This window comes from Falco cherrug, chromosome 17 (assembly GCF_023634085.1).
Source record: "Falco cherrug isolate bFalChe1 chromosome 17, bFalChe1.pri, whole genome shotgun sequence".
Lineage (NCBI taxonomy): Eukaryota > Metazoa > Chordata > Aves > Falconiformes > Falconidae > Falco > Falco cherrug.
Genome location: NC_073713.1, coordinates 1,287,407 through 1,296,049, shown reverse-complemented (window position 1 = coordinate 1,296,049; position 8,643 = coordinate 1,287,407).

Sequence of the window (8,643 nt, the reverse complement as noted above, 5' to 3'; positions counted from 1 at the left end):
GCTGCTCTTGGGAAGGTTCCTCCAAGGACATTTGTTTCTTCTCACTTGGGTGCCTGCTTGCTTTCCTCCGTGTTCATTTTGCCTTCTGTTCCTTTTCGCACAGAGGCAAGGCTCCCAGTTCCTCCTTTACCCTGGTTACTGAGTCAGGGTCAAGCTATTTCTCTCCCTCTCTGCATTTTTTAGTCAGTCACCTCCAAAGTGGAGAATGCCTGCCCTCCCATTCGCTTGGAGATCCTGAGGGAAGGGCTGAAAGACGGCTGTATTAATATTTTCATCTCCAACTGCTTACGCCTTGCTCACCATGTAATTTCCACAGCTGTCTCCTTGATTTACACCATGAAATCATGTTTTTGTCTAGTCCACGCTGTGGCTGCCCCTTTCCAACGTGGCACCTGTGAGTCACGGCAGCTCTCAGGCGATTCCCCAGCTGGGGTGGTTCATCACACAAAGGATTTCAAGCCAGGAAGAGCTAAAAATCTCCCTCACTTGGGTGTCTGTCAAGCTCTAGGGCACGAAGGACCTCGTGACTACTCACCCGAAAATCAACTGGAGGTGTAACCACACAGCCTGATTCTATTGCAGGCTGCCATTTCCGAGCTGCCCCCTTACTTACCAACAGCCCATCCACAATTCATGGGGGACATGGGGTGACCGACACGGCTCAGTTTTCCTACCCTACCTGCCCCTGCTTTAGCTCTCAGGATGCACCTAACACCTAAATAAGTTTCAGAGGCATATCTGGCCTCAGACCACTTGTCAATAATACAGGCTAATACCATTTGCTGTGTTTCCATTTATAAGGTATGATTCCCATGTAAATGTTCCATTTGCTTCTGAAATTACTTTGATCTCTTTTGAATTTTTTATCTCTTTTTATTGCAGTCTGGGATCATAATCCTGCTTTATGCCCTGGTATCTTTTGGATAGGCCAAATGCCTGCATGCATTTGTTTTTCAGTCTGGCATTTTCACTGTGCAATTGCTACATGAGCACACTTCTGAGGGAAAGATTCACAGTGGAAATTAAGCACAAAAGACTAAATGCTCCTGTTGAGCTATGAGCTGTTGTGTTGTTTTGTTAAATTTTTAAGAGTATTTGGATGGAAATCGTCCCTTTTTTGGTTTAGTTTTTACAAATCTCCTCTGAGGAACTATAGCAGCCTTCTGGAATATGCAGGAAAGACTTGTCTTTTTTAATAAAAGTGAGAAGGAAGAAACAAAATAAACCCAGAAACAACTATATATCCCCTGAAATTAGTAATGTCAGGCATCCTAGTAGAACTAACTTGGGAATGATGGTGTGACACAGACAGAAATGGGGGAGAGGCTTTTTATCTCATCAGGCATCATTCAAATACAATGCTGGGTAGAAAGGCTAGTCTTACCCTAGTCAAACGCAGCTCCTGGTGTGATCTCTTTTTTAGAGCACAGCTCTGTCAGCACAGTGCTGAATTCATGCAGTGGGGGGAAATGGGGATCATTGGTCTGAGCCAATATCCGAGAGAAGAAATATAAGGATCCAAAGGGGTGGGAAGTAAGTGTAGGTGAAAACTAGGAGCAGATTAACACAGTGCAGAAGGGAGAACATGTATTCGGTGTATTGTGTGTGCCTGTGCTGTGAGAGAGCAGGATCTTGTTTTCCATCCTTGCTACACCCTGATTTGTAAAGTGAGCTCACCCAGCCGGGAGGTTGCTCTACTGCTGGCTGCTGAAAAAAGAGAAGGCGGCCTGTCCATAAAGGACCAGTCTGCAATTCCTGGCGTTACCTTGATAGTGCCCCACGTTTCCATGCAAGGTCTCCTGTGTTTCATTTTCTAGCACTGGTGAGCCACTTCTGCTCCCTTAGATTGAGGAGGGGATTAACCTGCAATGCATGATTGCTTGGTGAAAGGCCAGCTGAGGTCTGGTCTGCCCATTACATATGCATATGATCTTGATGTGTGCCATGAATGGGTGCTGAATTTATACAATCAGCCTCTGATCAGCTGGCCCTGAGGCATTACTAAAACATAAAGCACAGGACAGGCCTAGGGAATCCTAAAAGCACCGACTCGGCATGATCAAACCCGTCGGTCCCTGTTACGCTTCAATCCTGTCTTCCTGTGGATCTTTCAAAACAAAGTACAGCCAACGAGACAGTCATGTCCTTAGACAGACACAGCAGCCGCTGGTGCTATCTGTGAACAAAGCATTTCATGCTGTTCACAACATTTAAAGAGAAATCACTCTTTCCCAGCCCCAGCTCTCACCACTGGCAGAGGGTCCATGACAGCCCCTCTTACCCCTTTACCTCCCTCCCCATCATTGCAGCAAGTGGAACGTTTCCACTGCGTATTTGTCTAAGTTACAGTGTTATGGTTGTTATTAAGTTTGGATATTTTTATAGACTTCTCCACTTACAATATACAAGCGTGCATACACACATGACCCTTTTGCTTTAATTTAGTTCTCTCCTTTCCTGCACCCCATCAAGTGACTTCTAATAAATGATCGAATAAATGCATTCAGATAGTGCTGTAATGGAGAAAAATTCAGTGTCTAATGAAGAGATTGTTCGTACCCTGAGACTGTAAAGATGAACGATGGTGACTACAGTTTGAAAACTCCTTTTAGTTTAAAATATTGCTCCATGGTAAGGAAAAAAAAAAGCACAAAGAAAAAAACAAACCCAATCCTGTATAGTTTTTACCAGGAAGAAGCTGCATGCACACAGAACAGAACTGTCGCAGCCAAAATTGCTTCATATATCATAGACCAACACCAGGCAGATAATGGGAAACAAGTTCTGATCAGGGAGTGATTATTGCTCCGTGCTCCAAGCGCTGATGTGCAGAGAACTGACTACAACTTGATTTTCTTTAACTGAACTGACCTTTTGAGGTTGAAATTAAGAATGTGATCACACTGGCTGGTACGATGAGGTGCCAACCTCAAGGAAGATTCGTAAAAGCAGTCAGTCCTTAGTCCTTCCTCTCTCACGCTTCCATTTTCTGTTTGAAACAGGGTTCTTTCTCGTGCTTAAAGGCAAAAAAAGAAAGCTCTTGTCTTCCTGACCTGCTACTGGCAGATACCAAATTATCTCAAAATCATCCTGCATCTGATGGAAATCCGTGGTCAGACGAGTGATCAGATTTCAGACCCTGGCAGAAATAAGAAGCAGAGTGGAGGGAATTATGATGAGATCATTTAGTTTAGTATCAGTCTGCTCTCCCCCAGCTTACCTGGCGTGACACTCAAGCACCCATCAGCTCCTGTGCAGGCGCAGCCGCTCGGGTGTGTTTGTTTTGCCAATGCGGGAGAAGAGTTGTTCAGACAGAACAAAAGGCAGGCTGCTAGGAGCGATTTGGGAGCAGAGGGGCATGACAGGGGACGCATTTGCAGGCAAGGCACAAGGCCTGTTAGTGCTATGTCCACTGGCCAGGAACGTGTAAGGAGCGCTCATCCTTCTGGCCAGCCTTGCTCGGCAGCGTAGGTCCTTTGGAGGGGATATAAACCTCAGCAGACACCAGTGGACATCTGCTCAGTGCCATCTGCTCTGTTACACCCCTCTGGTCATTAGCTCATTTCCCTGGGCATCACTTTGTGCTCTTTGCTTTGTTTTGCTCTGACTGTAGGACTGGTGCTTACGAACACGTTCAGGCTTTTCAGACTCACAAAAGACACCAGGATCAGATGCTCTGGCACTGGAGGTTTAGGCTGGAACAGGGGAGACACAGAGGCAGGTCCTGTTCTGTGCCGCTACGATGGGCCCATCGATCAGCCCGTTTGGCCAGGCTCAACATTCTTCCCTTCTGCAAATGCTTTGTCTGGTTGGGCCATATGAGTTTCAGAACAGGGACACTTCCTACCTGGTACAGCACCCAGCTGGACAGGACCCGCAGAGACCGTCACAGTGCAAACAATAATCAAATGCAACAACTAAATTCCACCCGCTAACGACAGAGCTGTGAGCGCATCTCTCCTTCACCCCTTGAGCCCAATGCAATGGGTCTATACACAGTGTCAGGCTGGGTTTGCGGTTAATACGATGCCTTGACTGCGACTTTGTACCTTAAGGCCCGGTTGTTGGGTTTTTTTGCTTTTTTTTTTTTTATGACGTAGGCATAGTCTTAGAAAGGATAGTAAGTTGGATGAACCTCAGGCTTGATCAAATTTTGCAATTCCTATGTGCCTGTTATTAACATTTCACTTCTGCAGAACAAGCTCCCAGCTGAGAAAGGCATCCAGTGGTTAAAGGAGCATGGTGGGGGCACAGCTCGATGGAATGAGACACACGCACATCTCAAGTACCAGGAGGTCTCCAGAGCAGGGGCAGTCAGTGAAGAGAGAAGCTCAGATTTCATCCTTGCCTAGAAGCTTGCAGGGTATGTGATATGTCATGTGCATCAGCCTGCATCTTGTGGAGAAAGAGCTAAGCCTGGCTGCATCTTCCTTCAGTGTAGATGCAAATCTAGAGTCGTTCCCTAGAGGCCAATAAGCAGGAGCAAACGGAGAGTTAGACCCAGTGCATTCAGTGCCAATGGTGGAGTGCTAGGCTGCAGCTTGACTGGGTGCTCCGGTTCGGTACCTCTGCGGGGGCTGGAGGGGAGATGGTGCCTCAACCTGTGAAATGGTGAGGACAAAATGCCACTGCATTGCACTGAGCAGTTGCCCAAGGTGAGTCCTGAGAGGGGAGTTCAAAGTAGCTAGCAAATAATACAGCGAGAAAAGTCATGCATAGATGAATTTCCTGCTGCTAAGACAAGTCACACTTTCACCTTTCATGACTAAGACAGCACAATAAAATTAACTGAATGAGCCCCAACTTTCATGAAACGGATGTGCTATGGCTGTTCATCTGAATCCTTGCTTCCCTTCAAGATGCTTTTGTGTCTATAATCTAAACTTGCGCTGCTATACTCTTTCTTGCAAAGCACAATGAGACACAAAAGACCCAGGATCTGCCACAGTTTGTTATTGAGTTTGTAATATGCAATTGTGGGAATGATTATAATATCGCCAACCGGATTTCATCTGTCCCTACACATTCAAACATGCAAGCTGAAATGAACAGTGACAGGAAAATGTTCTTGTTTGCACACAAATACTTCAGTAACTAGCAATTTCAGAAAGAGAAAAGTAAGAGAAAAAAAGTTGAAGGACAAAGAACTCATGTTAAATTCTACAGTGGAGTTAACTCTTAAAACCAATATCATTAAAGCTTTCAATATTCCTTGAAGAGTGGTAAAAGCAACCACAAGGGTTAATTCTCCCCCTAATTCTCTCATCCAGCGACCACCACTTTGCATGCCTTTTAAGGCAGCCAGGAAATTACATTAATTTCTCTAATGTGTGCAATGCCATAAGTTCTTTTTTTAATTATGATGATCAAAATATTGCTTAAAATTAAAGGCAGCTGCATTTGTTTCTGACGGATATCATAATTGCAATTGTAAATTGGGAAATGTAATGTTTCCTGGTGCTGCTGTGAGTAATGGTTCTGAAATCATTATAGATAGGTAGATATAAATAAACCAAGCGATCTGTGAAAATAGAGCAAAAGCAAACTAAAAGGGTAATTAGCAGAGCGAACAGGAACAGAAGAATCCAGTGCTCAAAAAAAGTCTAAAAATTCTGTGGAGTTCTGTGGCTGTATTCGTAGCATTTTATGAAAAAAGGAAATTGCTCTCCAAAAAGGGAGGAAAAAAAACCCCAAACAGAAAAAGAATTAATTTGAACGCTGGATTTACCATGAAGTTTCTTTGCTGTCTTTTATACCCTGCAGAGAAATAAATTCCTCCGCATGAGATACTCAAATGCAAATGTCACAAGATGGACTCCTGTTCCTTTTGGTTTGTACTGCCCTGGGGCTTGACTCGGAGCAATGCTTACACATTATGCTGACTGCCCTGCTCTTCCCTGGGGACCAGCAGGTGAAAAGTGAGTGGTCCTGGGGCTCAGTCAGCACCGGTGATGAAGAAAACACAAGTCACATCTTTCAGAGTAGCACAGAGGGGGATCAGCTGCCTCTCTTCACCTACTGCTCCCAAAGAGGGAACGTTGGGTGGGCTTGGGCTCCTTGCCCCGGGGCTACGCCTGTTCCCAGAGGCTGTCACCCTCTGGGAGAGGGATGGAGTGGCTTCAAGCCCAGGAAGCATTTCCATTCCACACAGCTAAGGAAGAGCTGAAAGTATTCAGAAAAACCCTAAGACACCCGGTGAGGTGCAGCTGAGCTCTTTTTGTGTCACTGAATGCCCTCCCAGCACACAGGGAGCCAGTTCGGCAGGGGTGAAAGCCTGGAGGAACGCACCATACATCACTTCAAGCCATGGGGTAGAAAATAGAACAACAGAAACAGTTTTAAAAACTGTCTTGCATTTGCCCTAGCCAGCACCCATCTATTTAGTCTCTAGAGGAAAGAGAGGAAAAGGTAAAACTAACCTTAATTTTAAGGTCTTTGGCTCCTTTTTTTTTTTTTTTTTTCTTTTTTTTTTCCCCTTTTTTAAAGAAATGAAAAATAAAGGTTTTCTGGTACTGAGACCCTGACAACTGGAAAATAGCCAGCTTAAGAGCGACATTTATCAGTAGACCCTGAGATATAACAAGCAATCACACTCCAGCTGGTTTATCATCAATAAGCGAGGGATGGAATATTAGTAACAATTCTGTAGGTTTTAGCAGGTGAACACTGAAAAAAAGAGCAGTTGCAAATTGGAGACCTCAGCCTGGATTTCCCGGGCTGCTAAACTCACTTGTTCAACAGCTCCAGGTGGTGTTGCCATGTCACTACATCACGAGAGCCATACTGGAAATTGCCGACTGAATGGATGACTCATGGAGGAGATAAACAGACGGAAATGGGAAAGCAGACAGCTGTACAAGGCCCTGCAACATCCCAGATGGAAAGGAGCTATCGGTGGGCCAGCTGACCACAGGGCTGGGATTGCTCCTAGCACAGACAGAATGAGCAGGACACAGAGATCTAACACTGCTTTGAAGATACTTGCTAGAAAGAAAATCAGAGGCATCGGAAACGGCAAAAAAACGTGGAGCTCTGATGCTCTGGGACAGACCAAACTTGGCTTTTAGCGTTAGGCCCACAGAATTTGCAAGCACAAGTAGAGCTGATTTCATTTAACATCTGCTGAAGAAATGCGTGTTCTTGCATGCGTAAGAAGACACTTTGACCTTAATTGGAGCAAAACCTAGCACCAGAATTTGAACAGGCAGGCAAAATTCCAAGAAAAGCCAGTCCATCCCATAAAGTTGATTACCAAGAAACACTTTCCCTCTACTGGGGGCAGGGGCGGAAGCCTAGAGACTTCTCAGGGTTCATTAGAGAAATGAGAATCATTATTTTCCTTCTTCAGCTCATAGAATCACCTCCTGAAAGGATCTTTTGGCAGCCAGAAACGAACTTAACAAGGACACTGACCGATTGAAGAGCCTTTGTGGATTCTATAAACAGTATTGATTTTCACATTCACAAAGAAATGAATTAGATGCCAATTGTATATGAACTGAGCCGCTGCCTCTTGTACGCAGTGTGTCTCACCACCTGTGTGAATAGAAGTAGGTCTGTGAAACACTGGGTGCCCTCAAGGAAAAAAAGGGTTGAGGAGGGAGGGAGTACAACTGTGGGATTAAAAAGGTTGTCTCCACTTTAGTCCTCGCTGTTGTCAGCAAGCGCCTTAGGGAAGGCCATTCCTCAACTAATCAGGCTGCTGTATAAAACCATAGGAAATAGATTTAAACTCCATGATACCAGGGTGTTTGACGTACAAGATTACAGACTAACCTCAGACATACCAGCTAAAGGGGACCAGAAAGGAGAGAAAATGATGGATACCAAGTGAATAAAGTGAACATGGACTCTCCTCTGCTTCACAGGACTTTTCACTTGCACAAATCCCGCTGCGTATTTATTCTCATGCTTGACAAATGGCAAAATAGACATGTGGGCATGGAGCATCACTATCACCTCTGTGCCAGTCACAACGACCTTTCCCTTCCAGAGCATCAAAACTGCTGTTCAGGACAGTTGTCCACCTCTGGGAGACAGAGGGATGCAGAGGTCCCTGGGAATGGACAGGATACCAGTGCTGTGTCCCCTCCTGGGCTGGCCACGTCTGACAAGGGCAGACCCGAGAGCCGTGAGAAATGACATGACCCCGTGTCATAAAGCTCTATGTCTTACTCTAATATTCATCATCACCATCAAAAAGAAGAGCTCAGACTCTGATAGTCGGGGCTGATTTAATCTTCTGCAGGTCTGTGATGACTCCGAACCCTCTGTCTAACATCCCTCAGCGTGACTGCTTAATTACAGTAATTAGGGAGCACGGTAGAAACCTGCGCGGTGTGAAGGAGGCACTGCACTCAGAAAATGGATTCTCTGTCAGTTGGGTCCATCAGGAGGTGAGTGCCTGTCACTTCCATCTCCTGTGGTGCTCCAGTCTGGAAGCTTGGGAAGCCTGCCTGGAGCATACTGGGCTGGACCTGGTGTCCTAGGCAGGGGACCAGCAGCTTCCCATCTTCCTTCCTTTCCCCCCCTTCCCAGGACTACCTTTACACTCCAAGATCAGGGCCACGAAAGCCCGATCCTGGCTACTCTTTAGAAGACTTGGGCACTGTTTGCTGGTTAAAGAGGTGCCCCCAGGAGAGA